At 43.3% G+C, this 9,074-nt stretch overlaps 3 non-coding genes across 3 annotated transcripts; 2 read left to right on the top strand and 1 right to left on the bottom strand.

Moving 5' to 3' along the window:
- Nucleotides 1-6,562: 6,562 nt before the first annotated feature.
- Nucleotides 6,563-6,636, bottom strand: trnat-agu (transfer RNA threonine (anticodon AGU)). The gene has a single exon. It is a non-coding gene; the product is annotated as a tRNA-Thr (tRNA).
- A 293-nt stretch (nucleotides 6,637-6,929) lies between these two features.
- trnat-agu (transfer RNA threonine (anticodon AGU)) lies at nucleotides 6,930-7,003 on the top strand. The gene has a single exon. It is a non-coding gene; the product is annotated as a tRNA-Thr (tRNA).
- A 693-nt stretch (nucleotides 7,004-7,696) lies between these two features.
- On the top strand, nucleotides 7,697-7,770 carry trnat-agu (transfer RNA threonine (anticodon AGU)). The gene has a single exon. It is a non-coding gene; the product is annotated as a tRNA-Thr (tRNA).
- Nucleotides 7,771-9,074: the final 1,304 nt, after the last annotated feature.

Here is a 9,074-nt window from a genome sequence, read left to right as displayed (position 1 = left end):
GTGTTTCGGTTTGATACCCTTCATCTAGACTGAAAGATAAAGGCGAGGTCTCCAACATAAAAAGGTGAAGGGAGGGTGGATCTAGGTGAGGAGAGGTGTTTTAGGCAGAGAGAAGTGTGGAATGAGAAATAGAGGCTGGAAAATGATTGGTGGAGGCAACAGAAGGCTGAAGATAATGGAATCAGATGGGAAAGGAAGGTGGAACTTGGAATCAAATAAGGGAGGTAAAGCAGATTGGAACCTTAGGGGAAGGGGACCCAATGACAGGAGTGTCTTGGTAATGGGCATGTGAGAGGGGATACATTAGAGCAAATTAAGATGAGGATTGGAATTAAAAGGATTGCTCTGGGCACTAACATATAGTTGATGAGCTGAATTGTCTCCAGTTCCATATGGTAATATCAATAGTGTATCATAAAGTTTTGTGAGACTGTATGCTCAGACCTCTTCTTAGGAGATGTCACGGAATGTTAGGGAAGTAAATTAAGTACATGGTTACATTATCTCAAGAAAAGAAAATACTTCCATTAGATGCAGATGATTTCCTGAAGTATACTGAAGAAGACTGAAGATTAAGACACCAAACACAAGTAATATATTGAGCAACACGTACAAAATCCAGGAGGAAATCAGCAAGTCAAGCTGTATCTATGGTGGGAAATAAATATTTGGTGTTTCAAATCAAGACCCTTCATCAGGACATTGATGAATAGTCAAGATTCAAGAAACTGATCTGTGATAAAGACACTGGTTTGACTAGAATTGGAATATTGTGTCCATTTCTGGAAAGCCACTCCTTATGAAGGTTCCAGAAGCACTTTACTAGAATAATTCCAAGGATGAGTGATTTTAGCTAGAGTTGGTTTCTTGGAACAGAAGAGGTTGAGAAGAGATCTCAATGAGTTTATTAATATATAAAAGATTCAGGCAGAGCAGAGAAAAACTCTTTGGCAGAAGACTTCTTTAGCATTTGTTTCAAAAAGACTGGAATATAAAAGTAGGGATGTAATGCTGAGTCTTCAAAGGCAATGGCAAGACCAAGTTTGGAGTATTGTGAGCAGTTTTGGGCCCATTACCTAAGAAAGGAAGTGCTAGCGCTGGAGAAGGTCTGGAGGAAGCTTACGAAAATGATCCCCAGAATAAAAAGGATAACATATGAGGAATATTTGGGGACTTACTGGAGTTTAAAAGAATTAGATGAGTATCTCATTGAAACCTTCTGAATATTGAATGACCTATGTAAAATGGATATGGAGAGGATGCTTCTAATGATGGGAGAATGTCATGGCACGCTCTCGAAGGACTGGACCCAGGTGCAGAATTCCTCTGCTTTCTCTGTCATGGAGGTTGCTGGCACCCATTCAACCCAGAAGTTCATGACTCGAACTAGGAGCAGAGGAATGGCAGGATCCTCAGGAAGAGACAGAAATAAGAGTTTAGACACCAGAATACCAACAGAGCCTCAGAGGAGCGACTGAGCAACAGCACGAAACAGTTCACTCTCTCTGACACAATGACCTTCATCAGAGCACTGAGCCAGAGACTTTAAATAATCATAGAATGCGGGAAACATGTGTCAGCCCTAACTTACTTGACAAGATTAAACCAAGAAACACAAGGGCTTAACAATTCTAGTTAAGATATTGATTAGTAAATACAAAAAAAACCCCTAAAAGCTCAATGCTCTATGGCAAACCACAGGGCTCATGACAGTACCTCTACCTCTAAGGCCAGCACCTGACAACCCAGGGAGCTCTCGAGGCCGGTCTGAAAAACGCAAGGCAGAACCTGGAGCTCGACCTCTCGGGGCAGGTCTGAAAAGCACATGGCAGACTTGGAGCTCGACCTCTCGAGGCCGGTCTGAAAAACGCAAGGCAGAACCTGGAGCTCGACCTCTTGGGGCAGGTCTGAAAAGCTCATGGCAGAACCTGGAGCTCGACCTCTCGGGGCAGGTCTGAAAAGCACATGGCAGACTTGGAGCTCGACCTCTCGAGGCCGGTCTGAAAAACGCAAGGCAGAACCTGGAGCTCGACCTCTCGGGGCAGGTCTGAAAAGCACATGGCAGACTTGGAGCTCGAGGCAGCAGTGGAAAATCTGGTCCTGAGGCAGATCTGAAAGAAACGTGGGGCAGGGCTCATGACAGGGAGTCTAAGACTGGAGGGCACAGGCTCAGAACAGAAGAACGTCCCTTCAGAATAAAGATGAAGAGGAATTTCTTTAGCCAGAGGGTGCTGAATCTGTGGAATTCATTGCCAGAGGAGGCTGTGGGGGCCAAGTCAATGTGTAATTTAAAGTGGAGTTCAATAGGTTCCTGATTAGCAAGGGCATCTAAGGTTACAATAAGAAGACAGGAAAATGGGTTTGAGAGGTAAAATAAATCAATCATCATTGAATGATGGAGTAAACTTGACAAGATGAATGGCCGAATTCAAATTCTGCTCCTTACATCCTCAGGTCTTATGGTCTAAGGAGCAAGGGCCAAGGGAATGTAAAATGAAATATTTGGGAAACAACGCAGAGTAATGTAGGTAACATTCTTTAGCACTGAGTGGTTAGAAAGTGCTGTTCATTGCTGACGTTGAGGTTTGGTGTGGAATCAATGGGAATAGCAAGCAAAAGAGAATCAGTTAAGTACTTGACAGAACTTGCACACCTTTGTGGCTAGAGTATTGAGTGGGACACGCGGCACTGTTCATGAACTGAGCCAAAATGGATTTGGTTGGTCAAATGGCATCCTTCCTTCCTGTAATTGAATGCTTTCCTGTAAATTTATTCCTTCATATGTAATTGATTCCTGGGATGGTGGGCTTGTTGCATGAGGAGCGTTTAAATAAACAGGTTTAGAGAAGTCAGAAGGGATTATTTTGAAACATAATACAGGATGCTTAGCAACAAACATAAAAATTGCTGGTGAACGCAGCAGGCCAGGCAGCATCTATAGGAAGAGGTACAGTCGATGTTTTGGACCGAGACCCTTCATCAGGACTAACTGAAAGAAGAGCTAGTAAGAGAATTGAAAGTGGGAGGGGGAGGGGGAGATCTGAAATGGTAGGAGAAGACAGGAGGGGGAGGGATGGAGCCAAGAGCTGGGCAGTTGATTGACAAAAGGGATATGAGAGGATCATGGGACAGGAGGCCTAGGGAGAAAGAAAGGGGGGACGGGGGAAGCCCAGAGGATGGGCAAGGAGTATAGTGAGGACAGAGGGAGAAAAAGGAGAGAGAGAAAAAAATACATAATAATAAAAGATAAATAAATAACGGATGGGGTACGAGGTGGGGTGGGGCATTAACGGAAGTTAAAGTCAATGTTCATGCCATCAGGTTGGAGGCTACCCAGATGGAATATAAGGTGCTGTTCCTCCAACCTGAGTGTGGCTTCATCTTGACAGTAGAGGAGGCCGTGGATAGACATGTCAGAATGGGAATGGGACATGGAATTATCAGAAAATGCTTATCAGGTTTTATAGTGTATAGTACTGTGCAAAAATCTTTGGTGCGCATGCATACACACACACACACACACACACACACACACACACACACACACACACACACACACACACACACACACACAGAGCTAAAGTGCCTAAGACTTTTGCATAGTGCTGTATTTGTCAATGTGGAGCAGAGAGTGAATTTGTAAATCTCACAGGAGCAGAACATGTTAGGAATGCAGAGGGTAGAGCATCGCGGGTGAGGTGTGGGACAGGTGGCAGAAAAGGAGTGCCAGAGGTGGGTGGGGAGCGGGGTGGGGATGGCGCAGGTGCAGACAAACCCAGTGCTGAGACACCAGGCAAGGTCATTTGATTCCAAACAAATTGTTTCTTGATTATTACAGAAGATCTTTCTAGTGCTTCCTGCTCCCCCCTCTCTCCCTTCCCCTTTTCCCAATCATGATTCCCCTTGCCCTGTTCCCTTCTCACTCTCAGCCCACGATATCAGAATCAGGTTTATCATCACTCACATATGTCATGAAATTTGTTTTTGTTTTGTGGCAGCAATACAGAACAATGCATAGAATTACTACGGTTCTGTACAAAAGTCTTAGCCGCACTAGCTATTTAGATGCCTAAGACCTTTGCACAGTACTGTAGTTGCAGAGCTGATGTTTTTACTGACTGGGGGGTCAGTCTAAAAATTGGCAGTTGTCTTTGAAAGACAGAGAAGCAAAGAAGACAGTAAATTTTGCAATTCACTCTACCCAAGGGAGTTGTCACTGGCTGTATTCAAGAGACAAAAGAAACACTGGCACTGAGGTGAAACAAAACTCTTTAATAAGTGATTGAACAGACACATTAGGCTGAATGGCCTACTCCTGCTCCTAGTTCAAGATTCAAAATTGTTTAATCTTATTTCCTGTATGCAAGTGCATAGGAGAACAAAATAATTGTTACTCTGGATCTGATGTAGCACACAAAAACACACACAAAAGATAAAGAATACAGTAATAGTAATATATAATAAATATAACCACGTAAGATAGCACTTATATACAGAGATTGATTTGTGCGTCTATAAAGTGCATTTGTAAAAGGTCATGAGTATGATCCTCTCATATCCGTTTTGCCAATCACCTGTCCAGCTCTTGGCTCCATCCCTCCCCCTCCTGTCTTCTCCTATCATTTTGGATCTCCCCCTCCCCCTCCCACTTTCAAATCTCTTACTAGCTCTTCTTTCAGTTAGTCCTGACGAAGGGTCTTGGCCTGAAACGTCGACTGTACCTCTTCCTATAGCTGCTGTCTGGCCTGCTGCGTTTACCAGCAACTTTGATGTGTGTTGCATGAGTATGGATGTGCATGGTTCAGCTGTTTTCAGGCTCCTCAGAAAGTAGAGGTATTGGTGAACTTTGTAGGATGTGTTCTGGGACCAGGAGAAGTTGTGTGAGATGTGCACTCCCAGGTGTTTGAAACCGCTTGCTGTTTCCACTGCTGTGCTGTCAATGTAAAGGGGGGAGGGTGTGTGTGGTGTGAGTCCTCCTGAAGTCGATAACCATCTCCTTCGCCTTGTTGACATTAAGGAAGAGGGCATTTGCTTGGCACCAGAGCTCTTCTGCCTCCTCTCTCTAGGGCATCTCATCACTGTCGGTGATGAGTCATCATCTGTCGTATCGTCTGCGAACTTGGCAATGTGATTACTCGGGTGTTTGAACATGTGAGCACAGTGTACAGCAGTGGGCTCAGTACATGGCCCTGGGAGACACCCGTGTTGAGAATGATGGGGAGGAAGAAGCGGCAATGCATCCTGACTATCTGAGGTTGCAGCGAGGAGTTTGTTCACCATTCCGACATTATCAATCCATCATCTCCTCTACTGCCGTGGTGAGGCCACACTCCAGTTGGAGGAGTAACACCTTATGGGTAGCCTCCAACCTGATGGTGTGAATATCGATTTCTCAAACTTCCAGGTATTGGCCCCCTCCTCACTTCTCCTTCACTGTTCCCTATTCCCATTTCCCTCTCTCGCCTTATCTGCCCATCATCTCCTTCTGGTGCTCCTCCCCTTCCCTTTTTTTCCATGGATTTTACCCTCTCCTATTCCCCCTTCTCCAGACCTTTATCTCTTTCACCAATCAACATTTCACCTCTTAACTTCACCCTCCTCCTCTCCCGATTTCACCTGCTACCCGTGTACTTCTTCCTCCCGTCCCTGGCCTACACCTTCTTACTCTGACTTCCTGTCTTTTTCTCTCGTCGGCCTGAAACGTCGACTGTTTACTCTTTGCTGCCTGACCTGCTGAGATCCTCCAGAATTTTGTGTGTAATTACTTGGATTTCCAGCATCTGCAGATTTTCTTGTGTCTATGACCACTATGGCCACTTGGAACTACAATGGAAGTTTTTTTTTGTTCAAATTGTGCTGTTTCTTCTAGAAATTGTGTATAATTTATGTTTTACATGTGAATGTTGCTTCTCTAAAAAGCTTCGTGGCTTTGATCCTGCAGCAAGTCGGGTTTTCATTGCACCTGTGCATACACGAACTTGTGCAACTGACAATAAACTCGGCTTTGACTTTTTGACACGGGGTTTTTCTCTGTCTTCAGATGCTGCGCAGCAGAATGACAAATGTTCTCGTGAACTCACGAGGTTTAGGGGAAGTACGGGAATAAACTTCGCATCAAACTGGAGGAGAGTTTGGGAACGAAACTGGGTAAATTTCAAGGAAGCGTGACAGATGGAATCTGTTGTGTCCATGGACTGTGGGAATTAGGGCCCCGGTGGATGGGATGGGAGCATGAGAGTGGGGATACTGGTGAGTGGAAAGGGGTTACGAGAACTGGACCACCGGTAAGGTGGGAAGGAGTGCAGCAAATATCCGCTGGTGAGCCACATTGGAGATTTCTGAATTTATCAGAGAAAGTGTTTTATGTATTCAGGTAAAGCTCTATCTCCATAGTAATTCCTCTTTTTAACACATCAATTGGATCTGATCTTCATTTTTCATGAAATACATTTAAATACATACAATAGGTGATATTTGATCAAATTAAAACCTCCCCAAACGCCTTGACCAATATGAATTTCAGGAAGCATATCCGACGTTAGAATAGTAATGAAAATAAAGAAGGCACCGCTGAGATTCGAACTCAGGATCTCCTGTTTACTAGACAGGCGCTTTAACCAACTAAGCCACGGCGCCAGTTAGTACGAAGCTTTAAATGATCAATTAAGAATATACTATATTTGTCATTTTATTCCTTAATATTACATTATTTTTTTGAAATGTAATCAGAGTCATGTTCCTCCGCATCTGAATTAAACTGAAGGCAACGTATTATGTTACTATGCACCTCATTCTTATTCCTGTAAAAGAGGAATGAGTAACTTTTATATCCAAGAAATCGATTTCTGCATATAAAGATATTACTATAGCTTTAGTTAAAAGTGACACGTTTATCCTGCACTTGGATTATTCAAAAATTTCTGTCAACCGGCGCCGTGGCTTAGTTGGTTAAAGCGCCTGTCTAGTAAACAGGAGATCCTGAGTTCGAATCTCAGCGGTGCCTTCTTTCTAGCATTTTAATTTAATTATCGCACTGTCCGCTCGTTGGTCGCTTACTGCTGAATGAATACAAGAAAGTAAATTTGATCATGAAATCTTGCAAAATTCGTAAATAACTCCGCAGATAGAAATGAATAACTCAGAGTAAACGAATTATTGCTAAGAGGCAGAAGAGATTCTGTAGATCTGAAAATCTTGACCAGTGTACACAAAATGCTGGAGGAACTCATTAAGGCAGGCAGAAGCTACATCTGCTCCCTGTTTGAATCCGGAGACAGGTTAGAAAGAGCAGTTGAATAATCATTTGTCGCAAATGCAAAAAGGCGAAACAACTTCTTGTTCTTTGGCCGATGATGTCAGATGCTGTGCCCTTGGATAAAAACTCAGCCAGTGAACAGTCGGTAGACAGCAAATCCCAGTTATTCTTTAACCCTTTACCTTTTAGTTGTGCTGTGCAAAACACGCAACCCTCCCTGCACACTGGCGCAAAACTTGCACAAAAATTTGCAAAGCTTCGGGTGGAAATAATTTGCCGAAAAGAAGAAATATTTCGGGACTCCTCGGAAGTGAGAATGTTAGTGTACGATAACACTAGAATAACGGGGAAATATGTGCAAATAATAAAACATTGAAATAATATTAGAAACCGACAGGTTGCGTATGTTCTGTAGCATTTATTTAAAACGCTAAATCATCTGGCGCCGTGGCTTAGTTGGTTAAAGCGCCTGTCTAGTAAACAGGAGATCCTGAGTTCGAATCTCAGCGGTGCCTACTACAGATAGTAACTTTTGCTAAAGATTTACAAGAATCACAAACAGTACTGTCGTTCAATTTCTGGATCAGTCACTTTGGAACAATTTGAATGACCAGTTTTTCAAAATGAAGGTCTACACGTTTTGCATCAGTCTTCACTGTGGAAGACACTAGCAGTATCCAGGCGTTGAAGGGTGTGAGGGAAGAGAAGTGAGTGCAGTAACTATTACAAGGGAGAATGTGCTCAAAAAACTGAAAGACCTAAGGGTGCATTAAGTAACCGGGACCCGATGAACTGCACCCTAGGGTTCTGAAAGAGGTAGTCGCAGAGATTGTGGAGGCATTAGTAATGATCTTTCAAGAATCATTGAACTCTGGCATGGTGGCAGAGGACTGGAAATTTGCAAATGTCACTCCACTCTGGAAGAAAGGAGGGAGGCAACAGAAAGGAAATTATAGACCAGTTAGCCTGACCTCAGTAGTTGGAAAGATGTTAGAGTCAATGGTTAAGAATGAGGTTGTGGAGTACTTGGAGACACAGGACAAGATAGGACAAAGTGAGCATGGTTTCCTTAAGGGAAAAACTTGCCTGACAAATCTGTTGGTATTCTTTGGGAAGATTACAAGTAGGATAGATAAGGTGAATGCGGTAGATGTTGTGTATTTGGATTTTCAGAAGGCCTTTGCTAAAGTGCCATACATAGGCTGCTTACCAAGTTAAGAGCCCATGGTATTACAGAAAAGTTGCTGGCAATGACTGATTGGTAGGAAGCAGCAAGAGGGAATAAAAGGATCCTTTTCTGGTTGGCTGCCAGTGACTAGTGGTGTTCCGCAGGGGTCAGTGTTGGAACCATTTCTTTTTATGCTTTATATCAGTGATTTAGATGATGGGATAGATGGCTTTGTTGACGAGTTTGCAGATGATACGAAGATTGGTACAGCTGCAGGTAATGTTGAGGAAACATGAAGGCTGCAGAAGGACTTAGACAGATTAGGAGAATGGGCAAGAAAGTGGCAAATGAAATACAATGTAGGAAAATTCATTATCGTGTACTTTGGTAAAGGAAATAATTGTGCAGACTATTTGCTAAAAGGGGAGAAAATCCAAAAATCTGAGATGCAAAGGGACTTGGGAATCCTTGTGCAGAACAGCCTAAAGGTTAATTTGCGGTTGAGTTGATGGTAAGGAAGGTAAATACAATGTTAGCATCCATTTCAGGTGGTCTCGAATACAAGAGCAGGGATGTGATGCTGAGTCTTTACAAGGCACTGGTGAGGCCTCACCTTGAATATTGTGAACAGTTCTGGGTTCCTCATCAAAG

Source organism: Mobula birostris, chromosome 25 (assembly GCF_030028105.1).
Source record: "Mobula birostris isolate sMobBir1 chromosome 25, sMobBir1.hap1, whole genome shotgun sequence".
Classification (NCBI taxonomy): domain Eukaryota; kingdom Metazoa; phylum Chordata; class Chondrichthyes; order Myliobatiformes; family Myliobatidae; genus Mobula; species Mobula birostris.
The sequence above is the reverse complement of the archived record's forward strand: the minus strand, read 5'-3'. Positions and strand labels throughout refer to the sequence as shown.